Source organism: Dasypus novemcinctus, chromosome 15, assembly GCF_030445035.2.
Source record: "Dasypus novemcinctus isolate mDasNov1 chromosome 15, mDasNov1.1.hap2, whole genome shotgun sequence".
NCBI lineage: Eukaryota > Metazoa > Chordata > Mammalia > Cingulata > Dasypodidae > Dasypus > Dasypus novemcinctus.
Window position 1 is genome coordinate 34,272,834 of NC_080687.1, and position 26,080 is coordinate 34,298,913.

The 26,080-nt window shown below is 40.3% G+C and overlaps 1 protein-coding gene across 10 annotated transcripts in view; it reads left to right on the forward strand.

Moving 5' to 3' along the window:
• The window catches only part of GGACT (gamma-glutamylamine cyclotransferase), an 81,203-nt gene that overhangs the window by 32,781 nt on the left and 22,342 nt on the right, over positions 1–26,080 (forward strand). For 2 of the 10 annotated variants that reach the window (XM_004458409.5, XM_004458410.5), the window contains exon 1: positions 12,553–12,849. The exons of 4 other annotated variants lie outside the window; for them this stretch is intronic. The gene's annotated coding sequence lies outside the window, so the exon portion shown is untranslated. Of the gene's footprint in view, positions 1–792; positions 873–10,567; positions 10,807–12,533; positions 12,850–26,080 lie in introns of those variants that run through there. 4 more of the 10 variants (XR_011645814.1, XM_071208229.1, XR_011645813.1 and 1 more) reach the window with 4 other exon arrangements.

Consider the following 26,080-nt stretch of genomic DNA (forward strand, 5'->3'; position numbering starts at 1 on the left):
CAGTGCCTTCTGCATAATATTATAGGAACCCAGCACCCCAGGGCGGAAAGAAAGAACTTGTTTCCAGGTAGTTGAGGGTGTTTTCATGGAACGCTGATAGTCTGAGTTATGCCAGAGTAAGCTACAGTGAGGAAGAGGAAATGAGAACCTCTCATATTATGCTGTGCTCTGTCCATTTGTTCAAATTACTACATCTGCTTTTCAACCATGTCTCCATTCTTTTGAAAATTAATTACCTTTTCCTGCTGTTGTCATCTGTACTTAGGAGTAGGCAGGAGATAAGTTAATGAAAATTATTAATATTTCTGTATCTCATGATGGTTTTACTAATTTACGAGCTCTAAATGAAATTTGAAAAACATCCATTGAGCCATTATTTTTTAGAATAATCACAGTGGCTTGCTTTGAGTTTCTCTTTTCTCTTGATTTGGATTTTTATGAGATTTAGGTGTAAATTATCAAAGCCTAATAAAAACTAGATACCAAGAGATTAGTATGGGGAAGAGGATATGGCTCAAACAATTGGGCTCCTGTCTGCCATATAGGAGGTCCAGGGTTCAGTGCCCAGGGCCTCCTGGTGAAGGGAAGCTGGCCCTTGTGGTGAGCTGGCCCATGCAGAGTGCTGCCCTGGACAGGAGTGCTGCCCCGTGCAGGAGTGCTGGCCTATGCAGAGCGCTGGCACAGCAAGATGACACAACAAAAAGAGACACAGAGAAGAGACAATAAGAGATGCAGCAGACAAGGGAGCTGAGGTGGTGCAAGAGACTGATTGTTTCTTTCCCACTCCGGAAGGTCCCAGGATTGGTTTCTGGAGCTGCCCAATGAGGATATAAGCAGACACAGAGGAACACACAACAAATGGACACAGAGAGGTGACAATGGGGGGCGGGGATAAATAAATAAATAAATAAATAAATAAATAAATAAATAAATGGTATTTTTAAAAAAGAGAGATTAGTATGTTCTCATAAATGAATAAAGAATGGCTTGTCGGCATTTGTGGTTGTATTAAAAAAAAAAACAACCTCCATTAACTGTGAAGAATTATGAACATCAAGCCATTTTAAAGTAGCGGTCAGGCGTTTTCTCCCAGCTGAGGCAGGTGCGCCACTGCTGGGCTCCGAGGCTTGAGATCTGCGGTGAGACCTTCTGAATACACTGGCTGCAAGAAACTTCCAGAAGCTCCATTTCCTGCTTCTGCTTACTGGGTTTCTCTAGTCTCTGATAACTTTAACAGGGAAATGTCTTAAACGAGTAAACTGAACACACGTCCTGAACCCCAGCTCCCCAGATTTCAGTTTAGAGGTGGTGTAAGTGGGTGCTTTAATGACGTGCCTTTTGCAAAATATCAGTAAAAAGGCAGCTGTGACGAACATGTGCCCGGGGAGGAGCGCCATCGGCAGTGTTTGGGATTAGAGCTGAGGAGCTGAAGGCAAGGTACGTGTAATTCTAGCTATTGAGAAGCACTTTTTGGTGCTTAGGGATTTCTGTGTGAACACTTTTAGTTTTTAGTTTTAGGTTTTAGTATTTGTGTAGCAGTTTGATATTATTTATGAATTCCAAAAAGAAGGATTCTGTTTGCTAACTGGTCTGTTCCTTTGGAGTGATGCCTTTTGATTGTATTAGACTTAGCTGAGATGTCTGATTAATTATGTTAAGACCAGGGCTTTGATTTGACCGTGGCAGTAGGGCGTGACTCAGGGTTGAGTCCCCACCCCTTGGTGGGCTATGTAAATGGACACTCAAGAATAGAAGAAGACACGGAAGAGGACAGAACTTTGTCATTTTGGTCCTGTCATGTGACAGCTACAGCCCCTGCCTGTAGCTAAGAGCGTAGAAGGCTGCCCCCTTGCAGAGATTGGCAACCATCTTGCTTCAACAAGTGGCCGTTAACTTTGGTGAGAAACGAACCTTGAGTTGGACTCTTTAGAGCCTTCTAGCTGTATGCTTTTACCCCCAAAAAATTACCCTTTTTAAAAGCCAACAGATATCCGGTACTTTGCATCAGCACCCCTTTAGCTGGCTAATACAATTTCCTTACCAAATAAATGATTTTCAAAGTCAACCTTGTTATCCAGGGCTCACTTATAATAAAACATATATTTCCTTTCTCATCTTTCCCCTTGGTATTTTCAGTTATGCCAAAGTAAACATACCAATAGTGAATAAAGGCAGTGGAGAATGCCATTCCTGCCCTTTATGCATAATAATTAAGTACAAATTGACCTTGAGCTTAGCTCCTGCGGAGGTGCATCCCTGCGATAAACCTCTTCTTTCTGTTTTTCTTCCCTCCCTGCCTTCATTCATTCCTTCCTTTCTTCTTCCTTTTACTCTTCCAACATTTTATTATGAAAATTTCCAGCATACTCAAAAGTAGAGTCCATGAAACCCCCACCAATCACCATATTCAAATTTCCCCAATTGTCATCTAAAAGAAGTCCATTTAGTTAGTTCATTCAAATCAGAATCAAAACAAAGCCCATTCATTGTATTTGGTTTATACATTTCTTAAGATTCTTTTAATCTAGAATAGTCCCCTTTTAAATTTTAAAAAAATCTTAAATCTAATTAGATATTATAACATAAATACTTTATAACTCCCATCCAGGATAAGAAATATATACAACTGGTCAACACCTTCAGAAGCCCTGTCCATGTGACCAGCCCCTACCTGTCCCTTCTTCTCCCAAAAGTACTCTCTATTCTGATTTTTATAGTCACCTCTCCCCTGCCTTTATTTTATCATCCAAGTGTGCACTCTAAATGCTATATTTTTTCCCCTTATTGTTTTAAATCTCTTTTAACTTCAAAGTTTCCCTCTCCATTCTTCTTTTCTTTACACTTATTTACCTGGGATATTTGACCTGCAGCTGAGTTTTTGGTGAGTGCACACTCAGGGTACAGTACAACACATTCCTCTGACCTCTGTATTTCCTGCAAATTGGCAGCTGGGTACAGAGATTTCACCCACCTTCTGTTCATTCCCCTTGTCAAGACCATTTCTGGAGCCGTACTGTGTTTGCTCAGTTCGCTTTTTGTGATGTTTGACCATGTTAATGTTCAGTGCCTACATCTGTTACTTCATTCAGGTTACAAATGTCCATATTCTAATGGTCTCATTTCTTTTTTCATTTATTAGTTGGAATAGTTTTGTAAAGAGCTGCTTCTCATCAACTATTTGGTTACCTAGCAGTGTAGTCCTTATAAAAAAGATAGGATGAATGCTTGATTCTTTTTATTTCCAGTTTTCAGGATAATGAATTGGTTCTCTATCATGTTCTGAAGGTGACCAATTAGATTTTTTCCCCATACTTTTATGAATTCATGGACTTAAGCATATTTAATGGGGCTCAATCTATTGCAATTATCCATTTTGAAGCTCAAATGCTTCTATCTTTGACCAGTGGGAATCTTTTCAAGTTGGCTCCTGAGTTCTTTTGGATGACCCTAAGTAGTCTGAGACAGCTTTCTAAATGTCTGATATGACAGGGTGTTCTTGGCTTATCTTTTATGTCAGGAGACTTGGAATCACCATTTTGCCAAAAAGCCCTGTTTTTTTTTTTTTTTAGTAGAAAATCGTGTTTCAGTATATCTATGCCCTAGGGCTGGTCACTGTTTCTCGACCTCTTCAGTTGGCTAGAGCTTGGGGAAGTAGAATGTATGTGTGTTTGTATGTGTGTGCAAGTGAAACTTTTTAAGCCAAATTTTAAGATAAAATACCTTATAAGTTCATACTGAATTCCAATTCAAAGTCAAGTCTACAGTGTTTTTACTTAACCTCTTTTATATTAAATCTGTATATCCTTTTTCTATACCAGGAATCCTGGATCTTGGACACAGAGTGATAGATTTCTAAAAATCAAGAATCAGTTGGATTGAAATGAAAATTATAGTTACCGTAAGGCCGTTTGCCTAGACACATTGAAAGAGTACATCAGGTTGGCTGTATGGGGCAGGAGTAGGAAGATAGAAAACAGACTGAGTAGAATAAAGAGTATGCAACTCTTTGCAGAGTGGGTGCCGTGAAGCCATGGGGAAGTCCAAATGTAAGGTGGAAGCTGCACCATCTCGGAGCTGTGTCTCCACCCAGTGACGGCACCCCAGGCTTCAGGTGTGACGAGCATCTATCTGGTCAGCTGTACCATCTCGGAGCAGTAGTACCCTTGTGGTGAGTGGAAGGGCATTTCATTGCCTTAAGCAGGGATCATTGCTGTGTTACTCATGTTGATTTCTTAGGTCAGTGTTGTGTTAATGTTAATAAAGGGTGTTTTTGTTTTTTTGTTTTTAGCATGAGGCTATAGAATTTTATTTCAGTAAACTGAATTGAAAGGTACTTATGAATGTATCAATACACATATCAGGCATTTAATTTCATTCAGAGTATTCTTGCATTTACCTTTTATATCTGACTCAGTCCATCATGTTTTCTTCTTATATTACTATTATTATATTACTGTTACTTAAATTTATATACAGTAAAATTGACTTTTTTAGCTCTACATTTCTGAGTTTTAATACATGTAGATACTGTAACCATCATCTCAATTCATGCATAAAGCAGTTGGATCACACAAACACATATACACAAATAAAACCTTCCTCATTATGCCCCTTTGTAGTCAAATCCTTCCCCTATAACAATCCCTGACAACCATTGAACCTGTTTTCCATACTTATAAGTTTTGCCTTTCCAGAAGGTCATATAAATGGAATCATATAGTATGAAATCTTGGGGATTAATTTTTTCACTTAGATCATTCATATAATGCCTTGAGATTTATCTATGTATGTATCGGTTTTTTTCCTTTTTTATCACTGAGTAGTTTTCCGTTGTATTTGGTTATTTACATTGTGGACTGATTATGAATAAAACTGCTATAAACATTTGTATATAGGTTTTGTGGGAACATAAGTTTTCAGGTGATTTCTAGGGAAAGTCCCCAGGAGTGGACCATCTGGTTATGGTGTTTATTTGAAAAAAACTGCCAAATCATTTTCTAGAGTGGCTGTGCCATTGTGCAGTTCCATCAACAATGTATGATAGTTCTAGTTGCTTTGCACCCTTTTCAGCATGAGATATTGTCAATTTTAAAATTTTACCTACCCTAATAGGTGTGTTGGTTTTATTTTTAATGATCTGATTTCCGTTGTTTGAGTATGATAAAACATTTTTTCATAATTTTTAGTAAATTGCTAAATTAAATTTATTATATATTTCTGTTATGAAAATAAATATTTTTGCTTTTCTGATATTTATTACATTTAAATATAGTAAATGTCCTGTATTGAAAATTAAATTAAAACCAGAATATCATATATTTATGAGCATCTTTCTTAAATATCACTATATGACAGATATTTGGCAAAGAATTACAGAATAGTATCTGAACACATGAGACATTTTGCACTGATCCATTTCTTTATATGCAATTGGTGCATGTTCAATTCTTATTTTACCATGAGTAAACCTATAGTGCCATATTGCTTTTTTTTTTTTTTTTTTTTTTTAAAGATTTATTTATTTATTTAATTTCCCCCCCTCCCCCGGTTGTCTGTTCTTGGTGTCTATTTGCTGTGTCTTGTTTCTTTGTCCGCTTCTGTTGTCGTCAGCGGCACGGGAAGTGTGGGCGGCGCCATTCCTGGGCAGGCTGCACTTTCTTTTCATGCTGGGCAGCTTTCCTCACGGGCGCACTCCTTGCGCGTGGGGCTCCCGCACGCGGGGGACACCCTTGCGTGGCACGGCACTCCTTGCGCGCATCAGCACTGCGCATGGCCAGCTCCACACGGGTCAAGGAGGCCCGGGGTTTGAACCGCGGGCCTCCCATATGGTAGACGGATGCCCTAACCACTGGGCCAAAGTCCGTTTCCCCCATATTGCTTTTGCCATCAGTTTTATGCTAGATTGGATTGATTGGTGAAAAGTTAATTACATAAGAGAGCAAACCGGATCTAAGCAGAGAGTAATTTGTTTGCTTGCCTTTTAACTAGGGAGCCCTATTATAGTTTGGAATGACAGTTTACAGATTGCTCCAATGTGTCTGAAGTACCTTTTTCCTTATTAAAAAATCTTGGACTCAAGGAAAAAAACCATTTGAGATTTTAACTTGTGATATAAAGCCCATGCCTCTCTCTCTTTCAATGATTATTGATTACTATTGCCTGAGTATTTTGTGTTGACTACTGGACTAATGACCAAAATGCCACTGTTCATATTGTTTGCCATTCCTCACCCCTTCCCACTGGTAAAGCTATAAAAGTCTGAGGATGCATGAGGTTATTGCTCAGGGAGGCCCTGTCTTTATATTCAAGCCTCACCCATCAGCTTCTGTGGTTAGAGCTTTAATAAACAGGGAATGTAAAGTATTGTCATCTAATTGGAAGAATTATGGCTTTGGAGGTTTTACTTTGTCACTAGCATCTCTGTTTTGCTTCTAAAGGGTTAGACCTATGGACAGAACTTCCTTTCTAATATAGGAACATTAGGGGGAAAAACCCGCAAAACCTGAGTCTGACAAAGAAGTGAAGATTGAGGACAAATTGCCAGATGGGCTTTGGGGGTTGTTGTGGTCTAAGGCTTCAAGGGCCATTTACAAGGAAGAGTTGATTCTAAGTGTTAAGGAAATTGGATGGGTTGCTGTGGTCAAGTCATTTTTGGTTTAGAACTAGCAAATTAGTTGACCTTTAACATCAATTAGGTTTGAAATAAAGAAAAACCAGTGAAGGATTGGATCTTAGACACAAGTCTTCGTTATTTGTTTAGTTTTAGTTTTTGTTATTTATGAATCTACTGTAAGCTTCATGCTTATTGATATTGTCTTAATAAAATTATATAAATATTTATATAACTTTATTTTAGAGAAAGGATAATGGAAGTGTACAGGGCCCTAGGTCCAGGGGTTTTACGATACCAAACTAATACACCTGCTGCCCCCTGGTGGCAGCATGTTAAACAGTACTGTTCCAAGGTAGGGCTTCTGGGGAGCCAAGTCCATTGTGATGCCATGTCACTGTAGAGGGATCTAGGAAATAGGGTTTCTTTCCTGCTCTTCTCATAATTCTTGTCTATATGATCATAGGCAAATCATTTTTTATAACTAAAGTCTAGACTTCACTTCTTAAATTTCAGTATTTCTAAAGTTCCTTCCAAGCCTTAATAACCTAAACTTCTCAAGATAATAGCAAATATTATATAGCAGAAGATATTAAATTCCATTTCTCCCTTTAGTTATTGAATCTTAATAAATATGAAATGTTTATTAAAGAAAGTGGGTGCTAGAGGATGTCCTGAAGCTTGACAGAGTCAGTTCTGGCCACCAAACTGTGTAAATATGTCATAGCAGTCATAAGACATCATTGTGATGGCCCTTCATTATTAGGAAAAGCTTAAAAGTTACATGATTTTTAGTATACAGTTTTTACTAATGCAGAGAACAGTTTTTTGCCCAGACACAAAAGGTTAAACTTCCTTAAAAAGAACCCCAGCCAAAAAATTAATCAGAGTGAGTAGCTAGAAGAAAACCTAACGGATGAAACATGGGACTGTACAACATAGTGAACCCATTGCAGACAATGAGTGTGTCCAATAGTACAAATATAAGAATGTTCTTCAATGAATCAGAACAAGTGTATGTTCTTCTTACTATTATAAGATGTTACCAATAGGATGGTATCTGAGATAAAATGCTGCTAAAGAGGGAAGCAGATGTGGCTCAAGCAATTGGGCTCCTGTCTACCACATGGGAGGTCTGTGGTTCGGTTCCCAGTGCCTCCTGAAGAAGACAGTGAGCTGGTGTGGTGGGCAGGAGCAGCAAGCTGACTCAACAAGATGATGCAAGAAGAGACACAAGAAGAAAAACATAATGAGAGACTCAACAAAGCAGGGAGCAGAGTTTCCCAGTGCCTCCTAAAGAGGATGAGTGGACGGTGGCTGGCGTGATGGGCAGATGTGGCCAGCTAACATGACAAGATGACAAAACAAGAGACACAAGAGGAAAAGCATAATGATAAACACAACAAAGCAGAGAATGGAGGTGGCTTAAGTGATAGGTGTCTCCCTCCTACTTGAAGGTCCTGGGTCGGTTCCTAGGACCTCTTTTTTTTAAAGGTTTATTTTATTTATTTCTCCCCCTGGCCTGTTCCTGCTGTTGTCTGCTCTCTGTGTCCATTCTCTGTGTGTTCTTCTGTGTCTGCTTGTATTCTTGTTTGGCAGCTCCGGGAACTGATCCTGGGACCTTCTGGGGTGGGAGAGAGGCAATTACTCTCTTGCACCACCTCAGCTCCCCTATTCTGCTACGTCTTCTTATTTTCTCTCCTCTGTGTCTCTTGTTACATCATCTTGCTGTGCCAGCTCTCCACGTCGGCTGGCACTCCTTCACAGGGCTGCATTCCTGTATGGGCCAGGATACTGCGTGGGCCAACTCGCCATGTGGGCCAGCTTGCCCTCACCAGGAGGCTCTGGGCATCGAACCCTGGACCTCCCATATGGTAGATGGGAGCCCAACTGGTTGAGCCACATCAGTCTCCCCCCAGTGCCTCTTAAAGAAACAAAGAAGATGAACAGACACAGCAAGTACAAATAGCAAGGGGGTGGGGAGACATAGATAAATCTTTAAAAATAAACAAATAAAATGCACTTAAAGCAAACTGTGGACTGTAGTGTATAGCATTATATTAATATTTTTTTATCATTTGTAAAAATCAATTATCATAAGTGACAGAAACCAGACACAAAGTACTGTATACTGTTTGACTACATTATATAAATTATAAATATAAATAAATTTATAGAGATAGCATTAAATTAGCAGGTATATATGGCAGGGGAGGAATGGAGAGATTGAAAGGTAAATAGAGAGATTGAAAGGTAACTGCTCAGGGATGGAGGGCTTTTCTTTTTGGAGCAATGGAAATGCTCTAATATTGATGGTGGTGATGTATTCACAATTCTGATTTTACCGAAGTCCATTGAATGTACACTTTGGATGGATTTGTATGTTTTATGAATATATCTCAATAAAATTGCTAAAAAATTAAGAATTAATCAGACACCCAATTTTGCTCTCCAGGTATAATCAGATTTATATGGACAGGTCTTTCATTAAAAAGTATATGAGTTTCGTAAGTGCCAAAAAAAAAAAAGAATAAAAGAATACTTGTCAACCATGCCAGGTAACAAGGATATGGCCTTTTACATGAATGAATAAGTTAAAAAGGAACTAGCATTTATTGGAGACCAGTTATATGCCAGGCACTAATTTTTCTGTAATATAGTCTATTACTTAGTCCTTATAATAATTCTTTGATTCACCCTTTCTTACCTCTGTGCTAGAATTTTTATATACTTGAGGTGGGCATTATTAACCCCATTTTTCAGGTGATGTGTCTGAGGTTTGGAGAGATTAAATAATGTGAACAAGGTCACAGAGCTAAAAAGCAGTGGGGTTTTACCTGGCTGTTAAGTGAACTACATCTAGTTCAAAAGTGGGCAACCACACCAGGCTTTCTGTTGTGGTGAAGAGAAACACTCTACATCTATGATCTAAAGAGTACTGAAACAATATCAAACAATCAAACTGCTCTAATAATTTATGAATAGGAAAACCTCTACAATGACTTCCCTTTAAATACAGCCCTTTTGATTTTCTTTACAGAGTAACAGCATCGATTCAGATGAATTAATATGCAATAAATCACACCAAGTCTCGCCTGCTGGGTGATTTTGCAAAATAAATCTTTCTAGGACTTCCAAAAGAGTGATTCTCATGTGCCAGTTCCCATGTTTTTGAGGTTATCCTCTAAATGTGTTATTGTTTGGCTCTTCTCGCTGCATTTTTCCCCCTTTCTCCTTTGCTTTGCATTGGCAGAGAGCTAGGAGTGTTTTCCGTTGCTCTTTGCTCCCCTTCTCTTGAATGCCTTAGTATCCTGGGCTGGAACTTTGATCTGTGCTAGCACAGGGTTTTCACACAGGTAAAGGGCTATAAACCATCCCCGCAGGTGGCGGTTTTCTTGGAGACTCAGCAGGCTCTTGGAGAGGCCCATTGCAATGTTTTCTCACATATGGGATTTTTTTAGATTAACAAAGAAGTACTGATACATCATCTAAGCAGCCATTTAAGGTTCTCTGAAAGTTTCTGTGCACTAAGGATGACTTACCTTGGAACTTAATAAATCTAGAAGATGTGAGGATTAAGAATGCTTCTAGAGATTCATTCAAGATTTTCAACAACCCATGAAGGCAGAGTGTTGGCCAGGAAACATGAAAACAGCAGCAGTAGAAACTGCTAGTTACCACCAAATAGCCATTCCCCTTTTTTTCCTTAGTTACGAATCCCACTTATCCAAGTGATTAAGTTATGGTAAATGTGTAAGCAGAAAGGTTTGGGACTTCTGGGTACATTTTGAAAAGGGACCTGTCTCAATAGGAAATGAGGGGCTCTATGGTAGGTTGAATTACCTACCCCCCCCCAAAAAAAAAACCCAGAAAACCATGTTCTTAATCTTACTATATCCTTGTGGATGTGAACCCTCTGTAAATAGGACCTTTTGAAGATGCTGTTTTTCTGTTAAGGTATGGCCCAAGGAATGAGGTTGCACCTTAAGCCTATTGTGGGGGTTTTATGAAGAAAAAGCCATGTGGAGGAGTGGGAAGCTGGAACTCACCAGAAACTCAGAAAAGAAAGGAGGACATCATCACTTAACAGCAAAGCAAGGAACCTAAGGATTGCTGCTTGCCAGAGCACTATCAACCCTGGGAGGAAGCAAGTCTTCCACTCTCCAAAGCTGTGAACCAATAAATTCCTGTTATTAAGCCAACTCATTGTGTGGTATTTGTCATAGCAGCTGGGCAACTAAAATAGTTCCTTCTTCCTCACCCCCATCCTTCCTCATTCCTCCTACTTCAGATGCAGACATTATGGTTGGAATTCCAACAGCCATTTTCTTCATGAAGGAACTTTGAGAAGGGGAGCCACACACTAGCAGTAAGATAGAAGACTCCAGGTTTGTTGTGTTACAAAAATGGCCACAAATGTTCCCATCTATTTATGTATGCACCTTTCTAGTGTGACTTTGAAGTTTCTCCCATAAGGAGGTGGAATCTAAATCTCCACCCCTCAAATCCAGTGTTGCATGTCAAAGCCTGAGTAGGGTGGGGAGGGTATCCCTGTAGGGACAGCCGGTGTGCTAGGGTGAGCAGTCAGAGCTCAAGAGGTATGAGGAGGGCTTACATGCAGGAGGTGAGGGGGTAGTAGTAACTTAGACTGGAAATTAGTTATATATGAAAAAAATAGATCAAATAGGTATTAAAAACAAAAATGAGCCAGGTTTCCCACAGACAGAGAAGGGTGATACAAATACAGAAATGTAGAAAATGTGAATGAACTCTGTGGTATGGATTATATTAGATTTATTAGTGCAGACTTATGGTCTTCAATAAATATAAATAGACATAGAAATATAGATGTGAATGTGTATATTTATGCATCTTGTGTGTGTGTGTGTGTATTCCACTGAGGAGGCCTGGGAGCACATACATTCCAGTAACAATGAGCACATACAGCACCAAGATCTTGGCTTCTAAATACCATTTTCCACGGAAAGGAACCAGGTCTCCATGGAAAAATGGCTGATTCCAAGGCTGGGAGAGGGAAAGTCCAAGATGAACCTCAAATATCTTGTATGAGGAAGCAAGGGAAGTGCTCAAAGGAGGTGGGGACAAGTCAGGGGGACAGAGAAGCCTGCTTGAATTAGCCACATCTGTCTAAATTTGGGATGATTTGAGCATCAAAATAATGATAGTACTGGACTAACTTATTGAAGAAAACAAGAATCCACAGCTCATATAGCTACACATATATGAACAAGTGGCAAGTTTGATGATGAATGAGCTGTTCACAGTTTCAAAGCCTGGTAGACACCACATCAGTCATATGGCCAAAGTGAATGTCATTCATAACGGGACAAATTGAACTCATGTGCCATCTGATAGGAGGCCACGGGAAGAGCACAGCATCATTTTTGTGAGATTCCTGATAAAGATACATGACTTGAATCTAATCCCAAGACAACATCAGACAAACCAAATTGAGGGACATTGTGCAAAATAAATGGCCTGAAATCTTTAAAAGCTCGTGAAAGTCAAAGTCAGACCAAGGAACTATTCCACGCTGAAGAAGACTGAAGGACATGACAACCAAATGCAGTTATGATGCCATACTGGATCCTTTTACTTTCAAGGGAGCTGGGGTCAGGAAAACTTACCCAGAGGAGATATTTGAAGTGACCTGGAAACCATGAAAGGTGAGTAGGATTTTGCCAGGAAGGATGTTGAATTTAGAGGAAGGGGCTTTAAGGTAGTAGCAACATTGTGAACAAAGAAGGGACAAATTATGCCCCAAAGGACTGTGAGGCGTGGCCTGGATATACTAGAAGAGAGGGCTAGACTCTGGACTTTGCCAGCTGCATAAGGAAATTTCAAGTCAGCCTTCCTGAATCAGTCATCTATTACCTTATAATAAATTACCCTCAAAATTAGTGGCTGAAAACAACAAAAATTCTACAGTTTCTGTGGGTCAGGAGTCTGAGAGCTGCTAGCTGAGTGGCTCGGGCTCAAGGCCTCCTCTCTCAAGCACAGTCAGGGTATTGGCTTTGGTCACCTCTCTGGAGCCTGGGTGAGGCTCACTCACGTGACTCTGGATGGACCTCAGCTCCTCTCCGTGTGAGCCTCATAGAGGGCCACTCACAACCTGCCAGCTGTTTCCTCAGAGTGAGGGATCTGAAAGGGGGGAGAGCCAAGCAGAGACCCCAAATTGGAAACCTCAGTGACATCCCATCACCAGCTCTTCATCTGAAGTGAGTCACTACCTCGGCCTACACTCGGGGAGGAATTACAGCGGGATGTTGGGGCCATTTTAGAGGCTGCCTACCAGGCACTATCCTGCCTGCATCTGTGGGAGGTGGGTAGGCTGAGGGGCAAACCTAGGGCCTGGAGACCGGTTGGGACATGGTCATCCTGAGCTCACCATGGGAGGGAGAAGAGAGTAGCCTAGTAATCAGAGTAAGCACTGCAGGGAACTTGCAGGTTGTTTGACCGCTCCCAAGTTCTGCGTGTGTCCAGCCGTGGAAGATGCCCCCATCACAACCTGATGAGATGCTGGCCATTTAAAGAGCAGTATAACCACCGGGGCTCTTTTTTTTTTTTTCTTTCAATTGTTAAGTGACTCCATTCCCGGACTTCAAAGATTAGAAATCAGCTTCTGCAGAGAAGGTTTCGCAGGATGCCTTTGCTCCCTGAAAAGAAATGAGAGCTCCAGGCAGTTATCACATTTTAAAGCATGTTTTCAAGATGTAAAATATCAGGGCTATTTTTTGTTGTATCATTTAACTACTGCTGTGCCTAGCCTTTCAGTCGTTAAGTGAGCAAATGAAAGTTGCTTAAGATTGCCATCTATTGCATCTGTAAGGGAGGCTGAAAAGGACCAGTCTTAATAATTTTGTCGCTTTGCAAGGCAACACTCTGTTCTTTAGTTATGATTTCTAAAGGTCCATTTGTTTCTTTTCTGAAATCTCCTCTTTTTAAATTTACTTTAAAAAGTGAAGTTTACATAGAAATTTTTAGCCATCTTATCACCAAGCCAATCTAAACAAGAATACCTGTGAATTTGAGGAGGAGAACGACACATACAGCGTGCAAGGTCCCGAGACTGGGGAAGGTGGATGCGCTGTCATGTGTGAAATACTATGTATGTAGAAAAAGCGTCTCCAGTTGCCATGATGCTAGTTTTTCATGTATCGTTAAGTTTAAAATTAAAAACAAATATAAAAGCCATCCCTTAAAACCTTATGACCCACGGGAATGGCACCCGTCAGCCGCAGGCTTCCGGGTGGTGCGGCCTCACCCTCTGGGTGCCAGGCGCCCGCAGGGGTTCCTGAGCACACAGCCTGGAGCATTTACAGGCCTGTATCCTGGTGGCACCAGGCGTGGAACGTGAACAATGTGATTTATTCCACGTGTTCACATGGTCACTCTTGTTGCTGAATAGTTCCACTTAGATAGACTTTGACTCGTAGGAGAGTAAAAGTGTAATGCTCTTAGAAAATTTGTATTCAGCACTATTGTTTAGGGACCAGGTTCATAGTTATATAAGAGGATGTAGAAATTTAAAGAGCTAATATATACTAACCCTGGAAAAGGTTCCCTTTAGTGATGTCAGAATTTTTTGTATTCTTTATATTTACATATTTTGCTTGCATTTTTGTATGATTTGGACACTTGACACTTTACAAAAAATGTTAGTACAAATGTTAAACTTTAATACTTGGACATTTTATTTTTCTGGTTAATTGAACTTTCCATATAGATAAAGGTTAAGAAGAAATCTTTTCTAGAAAAATCTTGTAAAGACAAATTTGTATACCTTTCTGCTTTAGCGGTATACAGAACATAGTAAATCCTTTTTAAATCAAGACTTAGTAATATGTCAGAGTATCAATATAAAACTGAAAGACCTCCTTCACTAAATCATGGTTTCCCAACATGTTAATCAACAGAATCACCTGGAGAGCTTCTCAAAATATTTTATTTATTCAAAATACAGGTTCCTGTCCCCTAGCTCACAACTTAAAAAATTAAACTCCTATGTAACACATTGTGTTATAATAGTATATATTTTATCTCTATCTTTTTTAATATTTAATTTTTTACTTAGAGTTGTTTTAGGGAGGTTAAATTCATGTAACATAAAATTAACCACTTTAAAGTGAACAATTCCGTGGCATTTAGCATATTCACAATTCTGTGCAACTGCCACCTCTATCTAGCTTCAAAACATTTTCATCATCCCCAAAGACACGCTGGACACCTTAGCAGTCACCCCTCCTTCTCCACTCCAGCCAGCACCTGGCAACCACCAGTTCACTTTCTGGGGGTTCCCTATTCTGGGTATTTCCTGTGAACACGTGACTGGCTTCTTTCACGTAGCATAGTGTTTTCAAGGTTCATCCATGCTGTGGCAAGTGTCAGGACATCTGTATCTTTCACAACTCCATCTACACACCCTTTTCTCCTGTGGCTTTCTTTGAGGGCATGTCCTAGCTTCCTTGCTAGACTTTGAACTTGAGAGCAGAGCTTGTGTCTGACTCACCCTCACAGCGAGGGTAAGCGCAGGGTGAACCCTGCACGCACGCGCCAGGTGTCGGCACTGGCTGCCCACAAGTGAGCTCAAAGTCTCTCGAGAGTCACCTCCCCCTGTAGTAAGTGCACGATGCATGTTTGTTGAATAATGAGTTAATGACCCCTGGAGAGCTCATATTTAGGTTGGCAGAAGCATCTTGAAACTAAATATCTACTTGGAAGCTGTTTTGCTGTCATTTATTTCTTTGTGATCAAAATGGAGAATAGAAAATAGATTGGCTAATCCAGAAATCCAAGGACTGGGTGAACAGGTGCTGGTTTTCTCCACTCAGGGTTTGGGGAAGTTAGACTGTGCCCCTTGCCCTTAAGGAAGTTTATTCTGGGGAAACTGGAGTGAGGGCCGAGTGCGATTGGTGCACTAAGACCGGAACCAGAGAATGCTTCCTAGGGGGTTAGATCTGAGCTGGGGTTTTAGGGATGGGTTGGGTTAGGGCAGGAAGGAGTAAATGTGGTGTTCCAGGTAGTAAGTGAAGATGAGGAGGCAGGAAAAGCAGCGGAGCGTGCATCAGCGGGCCAGTTTGGCTGTAACTGGAGTGTTGGGCGGTACAGCCTGGGAGGCCTGTTGGTTGAGGTCTTGAACAGCTCCTGAAGGAGTTTACGGTGTGCTGAGGGCCAGTGGGAGCCGCGGAAGGGTTTTGAGCTCTGCCTGGGGAGGATCCGTGTGGCTTTGGGGTGGGGGAATTCCTGGAAGGGAGAGCACGATTAGAAAGCGGTTGTAACTGTGGAGAGCAAGGAGGCCCACTACGACAGGACTGGGCAGCGGAGGAGGTGGCACGAGGCGGCGGGTGGGGCCGTTTGGTCAAGGTTGGGAGAAGAACTAGTTTGGGGAGGAAAGAAGAGAGTGTGGTTTGAGCAAGGGAAGAGTTAAGTGGAACCGTCCAGTGAAGCTTCCAGCAGGCAGCCCAAGGCCGGTGGAGGCTGAGAATGCTGAGATTCCAGGAGAATGCAGGGAAGCGAGGGGAGGCTGCAGGCAAGGTGGGGCTTAGTGCTCTGTAGTATTTCATACCAACATGGACATGTGATTTATCCAAGTAAGGCCATGTAAATCTGCTTGCACTTGAGGGCAAATAACGCCTTGGCTTCGCTTTATTCCTCAGCATGTAATGGGGTGGGGCAGGGCGCTCTGTGCCTTGCAGCTGATCATTTGCCCGCGGGAGTCAGGCCGCCGGCTTCATACCCCAGCTCGGGGTAAGTGCCCTAACCTCTCCGCATCTCAGTTTCCATATATGTTAATTGGAGATAAAGGTGCCTACTTCAGAGGTTGTTCTGAGGATTAAATTAGCTAATATATGTAAAGGGCTTAGAACTATATTTGACACATGGTATAATGATGTAAATGTTGATGGTTGTTATTACTTACACCAGATTTGGAGAGGATGGTTTCCATGCTAAAAAAAAATGTTTTTTTTTTCCTGTGCAAAACTAAGGTGTGTGTATGAGAATGGGAAATCGAGACTCAGTCCTCAGCCCTACGTGATTTAGTAGAATAGCTTGAGTACTTGTCAAAAGTGTGATACTGAACACAACACACAGGTGGTGGGCAGGGACTTGTCGAATTAGGGAAAATAATACTTTATAACGACTTCTGCATACCTCCAGTAATTTGAGCCTTTTGGCAGAGCTTGTCCTATCCAGTTTTCAGAACAACTAACACTAAAGGAGCCTAAGTGAGGTTGGGGGGGGGCAGCCGGAAGCCAATCTGCTCGAATCCTCCACTCCCCAGGCCTCGTAGAGGCCCGCAGGCAGTCAGGCTCTGTTTCCAGGACCTTTTCAGGGCAGGGAGACACTTTCTGGAGAGTGATCTTTGGAATAGAATTATTTTTCTATTTGTTATTTCATTCAAAATCACCTTTTATTGGACACCTACCTGTGCGAGGCACCTGGCCAGGTGCTTTTCCTGTGTCCTTTCATGGAATGCTCACTCCACCTCCGTGGAGTACCAATGACTATCTAGACAGGGAAGGAAACTGAGGCTCAGGAAACTTGGCCGTTTGCCACTGAGCCCGTGCCCCTTGGCAAGGCACTAACTCAAAAACAAAACAAAAAATGGGATAGAAATTGGAGTAATGAAGCAAGAGGTACCTCTCATATGAACACTTGTATTCATTAATATCAGGATTAAGCAGCTCCTGGTGCTATGTGTAGCTATAGCATGGAAATCTCGCCTATGTCAGAAAATGAGAACCAAAAGGAAATATAACACAGAGTTCAAAGAATTTTGTAGATAATTAATGGTGAATTAATAGGAGAAATAAACCTTGAAATACTGAAACTGACAGGGTTAAAATGTCCCAGGAGTATTAATGTTTAATGAGACATGTGTGAGTGTAGCCAAGAAATCACCCATGAGTGCAGCATCAAAAGTCAGGGGGAAAAGAGGTATTTGCTGGGCCCTTTGCCCGCCGCGGTGCGTGACTAGCGCAGTCTTGTGATGAAATGAAACCCCACGAGGAGGAGTTGGGGGGCTGCAGCCAGGACTGCCACAGACGCTTCTGATTTCAAAGATTCTGAGCCATTTTTCCCACATATTCATCATCCTTGTTAGATCACATGTCTGGGTTCTTTAGAAAATACCTCCATTGTGCTTTAGAACGCCCTGTTAGGGATACATGCGAAAGAAACTTGGCTAAGAGGCTAGGAAAACAAAGATTATGTGAAGAAATGGAAATATCTATAATAAAAAACCACCAGTGTAAGCTAAAGGGACTTACTAGGATCAAGAGATGGCAGAGATGGATGCGTCCTTAACCCAGGATGAGGAATTTGGTTAACACAATAGAAACAAATATTTATGGAGCAGGCAGTCTGGTCCCGTAAGCAAACCAGGCCCTTGATGTCCTTGCTAAGTCCTCTTGAGGGCCTGGCTGGGGAGGGGCTCATAGAAGGCATGGAATTTGAACAGGGCTATTGATTCCACCTCTCAGAAAAGGGAATTATGCTCCCTTGGGCTACACTAAATGGGTAAAAGCGAAGATAGGAGACTATAAAGAGGCTCAGCCATCTTCATTCAAATTCTTATTTTATTTTTTATTTTTCTCTACCCTCCTCCCCCAATTGTTTGCTCTCGTGTCTATTCGCTGTGTGTTCTTTTGTGTCCACTTGCATTCTCAGTGGCACCGGGAATCTGTGTCTCTTTTTGTTGTGTCATCTTGCTGCATCAGCTCTCTATGTACACGGTGCCACTCCTGGGTGGGCTGTGCTTTTTCGCATGGGTGGCCCTCCTTGCACGTATCAGCACTGCACGTGGGCCAGCTCACCACACGGGCCAGGAGGCCCTGGGTTTGAACCCTGGACCTCCTATATGATAGGTGGATGCTCTATCAGTTGAGCCACATCTGCTTCCCTCCATTCAATTTTGAGGAGGAACAGATGAGCCAATTTAACTAAGATTAAGTCTAATATTTATGAAGCACTAACATTACCAAAAGGCAAGTAAAAACATGGTAGATGAAAGGACTTTTCCAAACGCGATGTTTGACAGGTTAGGGTTTTTTTTGTTTTTTAAATCAGCTTTATTGCATATTATATGCATTAAAATCATCCATTTTTAAAAGTTCAATGTTTTTTGACAAATCATTTGTCAAATGATTTGATAAGTATCAAATCATTTCATCTAGTCACCACCACAATCAAGATACAAACACTTCCATCATCTCCAGATGTTCCTTTTCAGTTATTTCCCCTGTGGCCAGCCCATAGCAACCATGCTCTGCTTTCTGTCTTACGATTTGCCTTTTCCAGAATGTCATGTGAATGGAACTATACCTTATATAGGCTTTTATATAAAGGCTTACATAGGCTTCTTTCATTTAGTATAATGTGTTTGAGCTATCCATATTTTTATGTATCTATACAACTCAATTTGTTGACGCATTCTCAAGTTGATGGATATGGTTTGTTTCCAGTATTGGCTATTATGAATAGATCTCCTATAAACATTCATGTACATGTCTTCGTGTAGCTGTATGAATTCATTTATCTTGGATAAATACCTGGGAATGAGATTATTGAGTTGTGTGGCATATGAATGTTTAAATTTATAAGAAACTGCCATGCAGTTTTCAAAAGTTGCTGTACCATTTTGCATTCCCAGAAGCAATGTTAGATAACTGCAGTTATTCTATAGCCTTGCCAACACTTAATATTTATTAGTAACTATATCAGTCTGCCAAAGGGCTGCCAATGCAAAGTACCAGAAATCTGTTTTTTTTTTTTTATAAAGGATATTTATTTGAGATAAAAGCTGACAGTCTCAAGGCCATGGAAAGCCCATTTCAAGGCACCATAACAGGTACCTTCTCACCAGTGTTAGCTGCCACGTGTTGAAACAAGATGGCAGGCGATCTCTGCCGAGTTTCAGCCTTCCCCTCTGATTTGCCTATTCCTCTTAAGACTCCATGGGCCCAGCGTCTTTCCAAACTCAGCTGCAGGCTGGCATAGAGCTTGTCCCTCAGGGCTTCCTTTATAAGTCTTGGTGCTCTCCCCAAGGTCATCTGTATGCTTATCAGACAATTGGTACATTTCTCTCCTGGGCTTTAGCTGTTTGAGCCTTCTCCTTTCTGTCACATGGCAGGATCAAAAATGACAAAGTTCTCTCCTCTATGTGTCTTCTTATGTCTGTTTATCTGTGTGAGTGCCTATTCATAAGGGGGAAGGGACTCAACCAAGTCCCATTTTACTGATATAGTGGAATCAAAAAAGACCTACTCAACAGGTAAATTACCTGTGACACCTCAGGTGGATTTAATGCAATCAAAGGGTATCACACCCAGAGAACAGATTAGTTTATAAGCATAGTCTTTCTTTTTTTGGGATTCATGTACTATCATAGTAGTCTTCAATTTTAGCCATTCTAGTGGCTATATAGTGGTCTCTCTTTGTGGTTTTATTTGCATTTCTCTAATGACTGATTTTTAATATTCTTTCATGTGCTTATACTTGAGATTTGTATATCTTGGTGATGAAAGGTCTGTTTAGTCTTTTACCCATTTTTAAATTGGGTTGTTTTCTTATTGAGTTGTAAGAGTTCTTTATATATTCTGGATATAAATCCTGTACAAGATATGTTTAGCAGATATTTTCTCCCAGTCCGTTTGCTTTTTCTTACCTGTGTCTTTTGATAGCAGAGGCTTTTAATTTTTATTAAGTCCTACTTACCCATATTTTCTTATATAATTTGTATTTTTATGTCCTGTAAAATATTATCTTCTAAAAAGCCTTTGCACTTGGATCCACTATGAATTAATTTAGGGAAATGGAGTGAAGTAATTGTTGAGGTTTAGTTTTTGCATATGGATATGCATTTGTTCCTGTCCATTCACCTACCCTCCCCCCAATGAATTTCTTTGAAGCCTTTATTGAAAACAACTGACCTTGTGAGTGTGGGTCTAGTTCTAGACTCTGTTCTACCCCATTGATCTTAAAAACACACACACATACTATTTTTCCCATTGAGACATAATTCATGTACCATAAAAGTCACTATTTAAAAATGTATAATCTGGTGGCTTTTAGTATATTCACAAAGTTGTGCAACCATCTCCAGCAATTCCAGAACAAGCTCATCACCCCAAAAAGAATAGTCCCTTGATTTCTCTCCTTTCTCTAATTCCACACAATCTACTTTTTTGTAGCTTTGTAGTAAGTATTGAAATACAAATTTTGTTCATCTTTTTCAATATTGTTTTGGAGATTTTAGGTCCTTTTCATTTTTATATAAAATTGAGATCAGTTCATCAATTTCTACACACACACATACACACAAAATCCCCATATTTTTACTTGGATTATGTTGAGGCTATAGATCAATTTGAGAAGAATTAACATCTTAGTAATACTGAGCCTTATCCATGAAGACATAGTATATCTCTCAAGTTATTTAGGTATTTAATATCTCCTGAACAATTTTTCCATTTTCAGTGTACAAATCTTAAATATATTTTGTTGAAATTTTCCCCAAGTATTCCAAGTTTTTGATATTAGTGTAAATGATACTGGCCTTTTAAAATTTCAGTTTGTAGTTTTCTTTGCTAGTTTATAAAAATACAGTAGGTTTTGTATATTGACTTGGTAGTCTGTGATCTTGCTAATTTGACTTATTAGTTCTAGTAGCTTTTTTATAGATTCCTCAGGATTTTCTGTACAATCAAGTCAACTACAAATAGCTTTATTTCTTCCTTCCCATGCTGTATGCCTTTTACATCTTTTCCTTCCTTTACTACCTGACTAGGTACACTCCAGTATACAATGTTGAATACAAGTGGAAGGGTGGACATCCCTGCCTAGTTTCCAGTTCATAAGGGGAAAATATTTGGTTATTTACCATTTAAAATGATGTTAGCTGTCGGTTTTTCAAAGATGCTCTTTATCCGGTTGAGGAAGTTCTCTTCTATTCCTGTTTTGCTGAGAATTTTTATCATGATTTTATGTTGAATTCAATCAAATGCTTGTTCTATGTCATATGGCTTTTCTATTTTAACTTTTTATGTGGTGATTCATTGGTCTTTAAATATTAAACTAACCTTGCATTCCTGGAGGAACTTTACTTGGCCATGATGAATTATCCTTTCTGTATGTTGCTGGATTTGATTTGTTAATTTTTTTTTTTTTTTTTGAAGTACCAGGGCCAGAGTTTGAACCCTAGGCCTTGTATATAGGAAGCAGGCGCTCAACCACTTGAGCCACATCTGCTTTCTGATTCATTAATATTTATGCAGGACTTCTGCGTTTATATTTATGAACAATATTGGCCTTGTATTAGAGCAATACTGGTTTCATAAAATGAGCTATGTTCCCTCCTCTACTATTTTCTGGAAAGGTTTGTGTAATATTGGTATTATTCCTTTCTTAAATGTTTGATAGAGTTTACCCATGATCCCATCCACCTTTGTGCAAGGGTTTCAAACTATGAGTAAAAAATCCTCAATAAATATAGGGCTATTCAGGTTATCTATTTCTTCTTGAGTAAACTTTGATAATTTGTGCCTTCCAAGGAATTTGTACATTTTATCTCAGTTGTAGAATTTATAAAGTTGCTCATTATATTCCTTTTTTATCCTTTTGATGTTGGTAGGATATCTAGTGATGTCCCCACCTTGATTTCCTGTATTTATAATTTATGTTTTCTGTCATTATTTGGAGGGATGGCAAAAGCTCTATAAAAGTAGAGAGAATAGTAAGTGATTCCTATGTATCCTTAACCCACTTTCATCATTATCATGATTTTGCCATAGATTCATCAATCCCCCTTTTTCTTTGCTTTGCTAAATTAATTTAAAGTAAATTCCACAACTTATGACATTTCACCCCTAGATACTTCCATATGCATCTCTAAAAAATAAATATATTTTCTTATAGAACTAGAATGTCATTATCATACCTAAAAAAATTAACTGTATTCCTTGTTATCATCATATTTCTGGCACATAAATTTTTCCTGATTGCCCCAGTAATGTCATTTTACAGTTATTATGTTCAAATCAGAATCCCAACAGGGTCTACACATTACCAATGACCATTTATCATAGGTTTCTTAATCTAAAGGAAAGTTCCCTGCATTTATTCTTAAATGCAGCAAACAGTGATTTGTCCCATAGGATGTACCACATTCTGGATTTTTCTGTTTGCTTCTGGTCAGTATCATTAAACTTTTCTATGATAGGCATTTCTTCAATCTGAGAATGACTGTATTATGACTTACAGCCTACTGTACTCCTTTAATTCCTTGGAAAAGCTTAGAAGGAGGGTGGACAACTTCCCACTTCAAGACCTGGGGAATATCCTACTTCTCCGTCCAGCTCAGGTCATCCCACTTCCATGAAACCTTTGATATCCCTCAACTATGAATTCCACTTAATTATGTATCTTTGTCTTTTTCGATATGGTTTCCTGCATGTAAAAGTCTTGCCCTTGCAAATTAGTCCTGTACTCTGTTTCTGTTTTTAAAATTGAATGTTCATTTTAGTAAAGTACTACATGAGAAAAATAATCATACAGCCTGATTAATTTTCATAATGTGAACACACCTGTGTAACTAGCACCTAGATCAAGAAACAAAACATTGCCAACTCATCAGAAGTCTCCTTGTGCCCCTTTGCAGTCATCATTTTCTTCCCAGTGGTAATCACTGTACAGACATCTAGCAGCATAGATTAGTTTTTCTTTTTTTTCTCTATTTTTAAAAAAATGTTACATTCAAAAAATATAAGAGGTCCCCACATACCCCCCACCCACCTCACCCCACTCCTCCCAAATCAACAACCTCTTTCATCATCATGGGACATTCATTGCATTTGGTGAATACATTTTGGAGCACTGCTGCACCACATGGATAATGGCTTACAACATAGATTAGTTTTGATTATTATTTACCTTCATACAAATACTCTCATGCTGTATGTGCTTTTTCTGACTTTTTTCACTCAGCATTGTTTGTAAGACTCACTTATGTTGTAGTTTGTTCATTCTCCTTGCCGTGAAGTTTTCTATTGTATACCACAGTTTGTTAAACCATTTTACTGGTGATGGAATTTGGGTAGTATCTAGTTTGGGGCTACTACAAATGGTGCTGGTGGGAATATTCTTCATGTCTTTTTGGTGAACCTGTGTGTTTCTGTCATGTGTATGCCTGGGAGTGGAGTTGCTGAGTCATTATGTTTACAATTCAGCTTTAGTAGATACTGCCAAACGATCTTCCACTGGGATTGTACTAGAAAATTTTTAAAAAATGAATCTATGGGAGTGGATGTGGTTCAAGCAGTTGGGTGCCTGCCTCCCACACGGGAAGTCCCAAGTTTGGTTCCCAGTGCCTCCTAAAGAAGACAAGCTGCAATGAGCCACAACGAGCGGAAGTGGTTGGACACTCAGCTCCCAAATGGAAGGTCCCAGGTTTGGTTCCTGGTGCCTCCTCAGGAAGACAAGCAGACAACCAGCAGGCAGACAAGGGAGCCATCTTGGGGGAGGGAGGGAGATTAAAAAATCCACATCTCATCCTGCCATCTCTCAGACTTAATACCCATTAATTACTCCACCTCATCCAAGCAGAAATCTCCAGTGCTCCTGCACTCACGCACTGGTCCTCGCCACTGGTGTGTTTACATTTGCCCTCACAGACCACTCAAGCCATCATCTCTGCTGAAATGACCCTCTTCTCCCCTAGCCAGCCATCCCCCACCCTCCCACTTGTGCCTCCTATTTCCTGCTTGTTCTCTAAGACTCTGCTCAGGTAGTACTCCTTTAGGACACATGATGCCCTTGTCCTCACCACACTGTATCTTACAAGTACCTTTTCATGCATACGTCTCCACCATTCGTTTGAGTGCCTTAAAACAAGGAACATTGTCTTACTTATCTTCAACTCCCTGACACTTTGTACAAGACTTGGTCCATAACAGATGCATAACAAATACTGAATAAATAAATGACCTTTTAAATAGACTGGAAGTACTAAACCCACAATAGATATTAATAAAATTTGGTGGCTGGCTGGTGGATCACTTCTTGCCTTAGAAAAATTTTAAATCTCGCTTTGGTTTTAAAGTTAAGAGAAAGGGTTAAAGCACAGGTACCCACAGGAGTGACAGCCAAGGAAAAATAAGTAACAGAGCTTATTGCATCTGTAATCATCTTTCACATTTCAGAACAGCAGTGTTTGCTATTAAAATCAGCTATGACTTCATTATTTTCTATAACCAAGAACCTCCTGTTTTTCTCCTAACCAATCAAAGTACTCTTTAGGAGCTTTTAGATTAATACCTGACTTAAATCCAGACCATTCTGTTAATTAACTATTTTTAATTAACTTGTTTTTTCTGAACCTCAGTTTTCCCTGTGTGAAATGGGAATACTATCTACCTTGCAGGGCTGTTGTTAGGATTGGAGCTAATGTATCAGTTCTTGGAGGCCAGCTGATAGTCTCTAGACAATTTTTGTCCTTTCTCCTGGGAAAATAAAGTAGAATTAACAAATTGGGATCAGGGAAGTTACCACAGGGCTCTAAATACTCCTCAAAGATAAATATTGCAACAAGGGAGAACATGTTATATTGTATTATTCATGTGAATTTGTCCCAAACGTATACGTTCTTGCTTTTCATTGAAGAGGTATCTGTCCACTGGGCCTGCCTTAAATGAGGAAATAGTGTTCTGTGTAGACGCTGGTGTGGCCTGTCATTACACCCCTGGGGAGTAACAAAAGGGGCCCGAACACCTGCCTTGGAAGCGGTCACTGGGTCTGCGCCCTCAGAGTCTGCCTGTGCGTTGCAACTCCCCATCTGCCCACCATGCCCCGTGTTATTTTCACCCCCCCCGCCCCCTCAAGTTCAAGGAGGTGGGTATCCAGAGCTGCTTAGATTTTTGGAGGCAAAAAAAAGGGAAATGTATCTCACCGGCGAAGGGCTGAAACCAGGTTGGGTGCTATCTATTATTTTGCATTTTCTTGGATAGAGAATAGAGGGGACAGGAGAAAAGCCCTCTGCCTGATCTCTGACTCTTGGCATCAGGTGGCTGGGAGGAGAGAGGTTGCTGGTCAGGACTGGCGGGGTGGAGAGTATGGAGCAGCGCCTACAGGACTGGTAGAATGTGGAGCTTATTTCATCTGAGAGATGGTGGCTGAGGGAGAGGAAACGCGTGGTGGTGCTCTGAGCCTCTGTAGAGCCAGCACAGATGACTGGCTCACCCAGCGCAGTGGCTGCTGTCCCAAGAACCTAGTACTCTGAAATTCATGGTGGAAAGGGAAGGGCCTGCTAAGTTTAGTCTCAGGCATTGCCTCCTCTGCTCTTACACTCTGGAAGTTCATAAAGTGGGAGATTCATATATTTGATAATCTCTTAAAATATTTTTGTGACATTTTGACTGTGTCTATTCGCTTGATGAAACACCCTCTCCAATACTT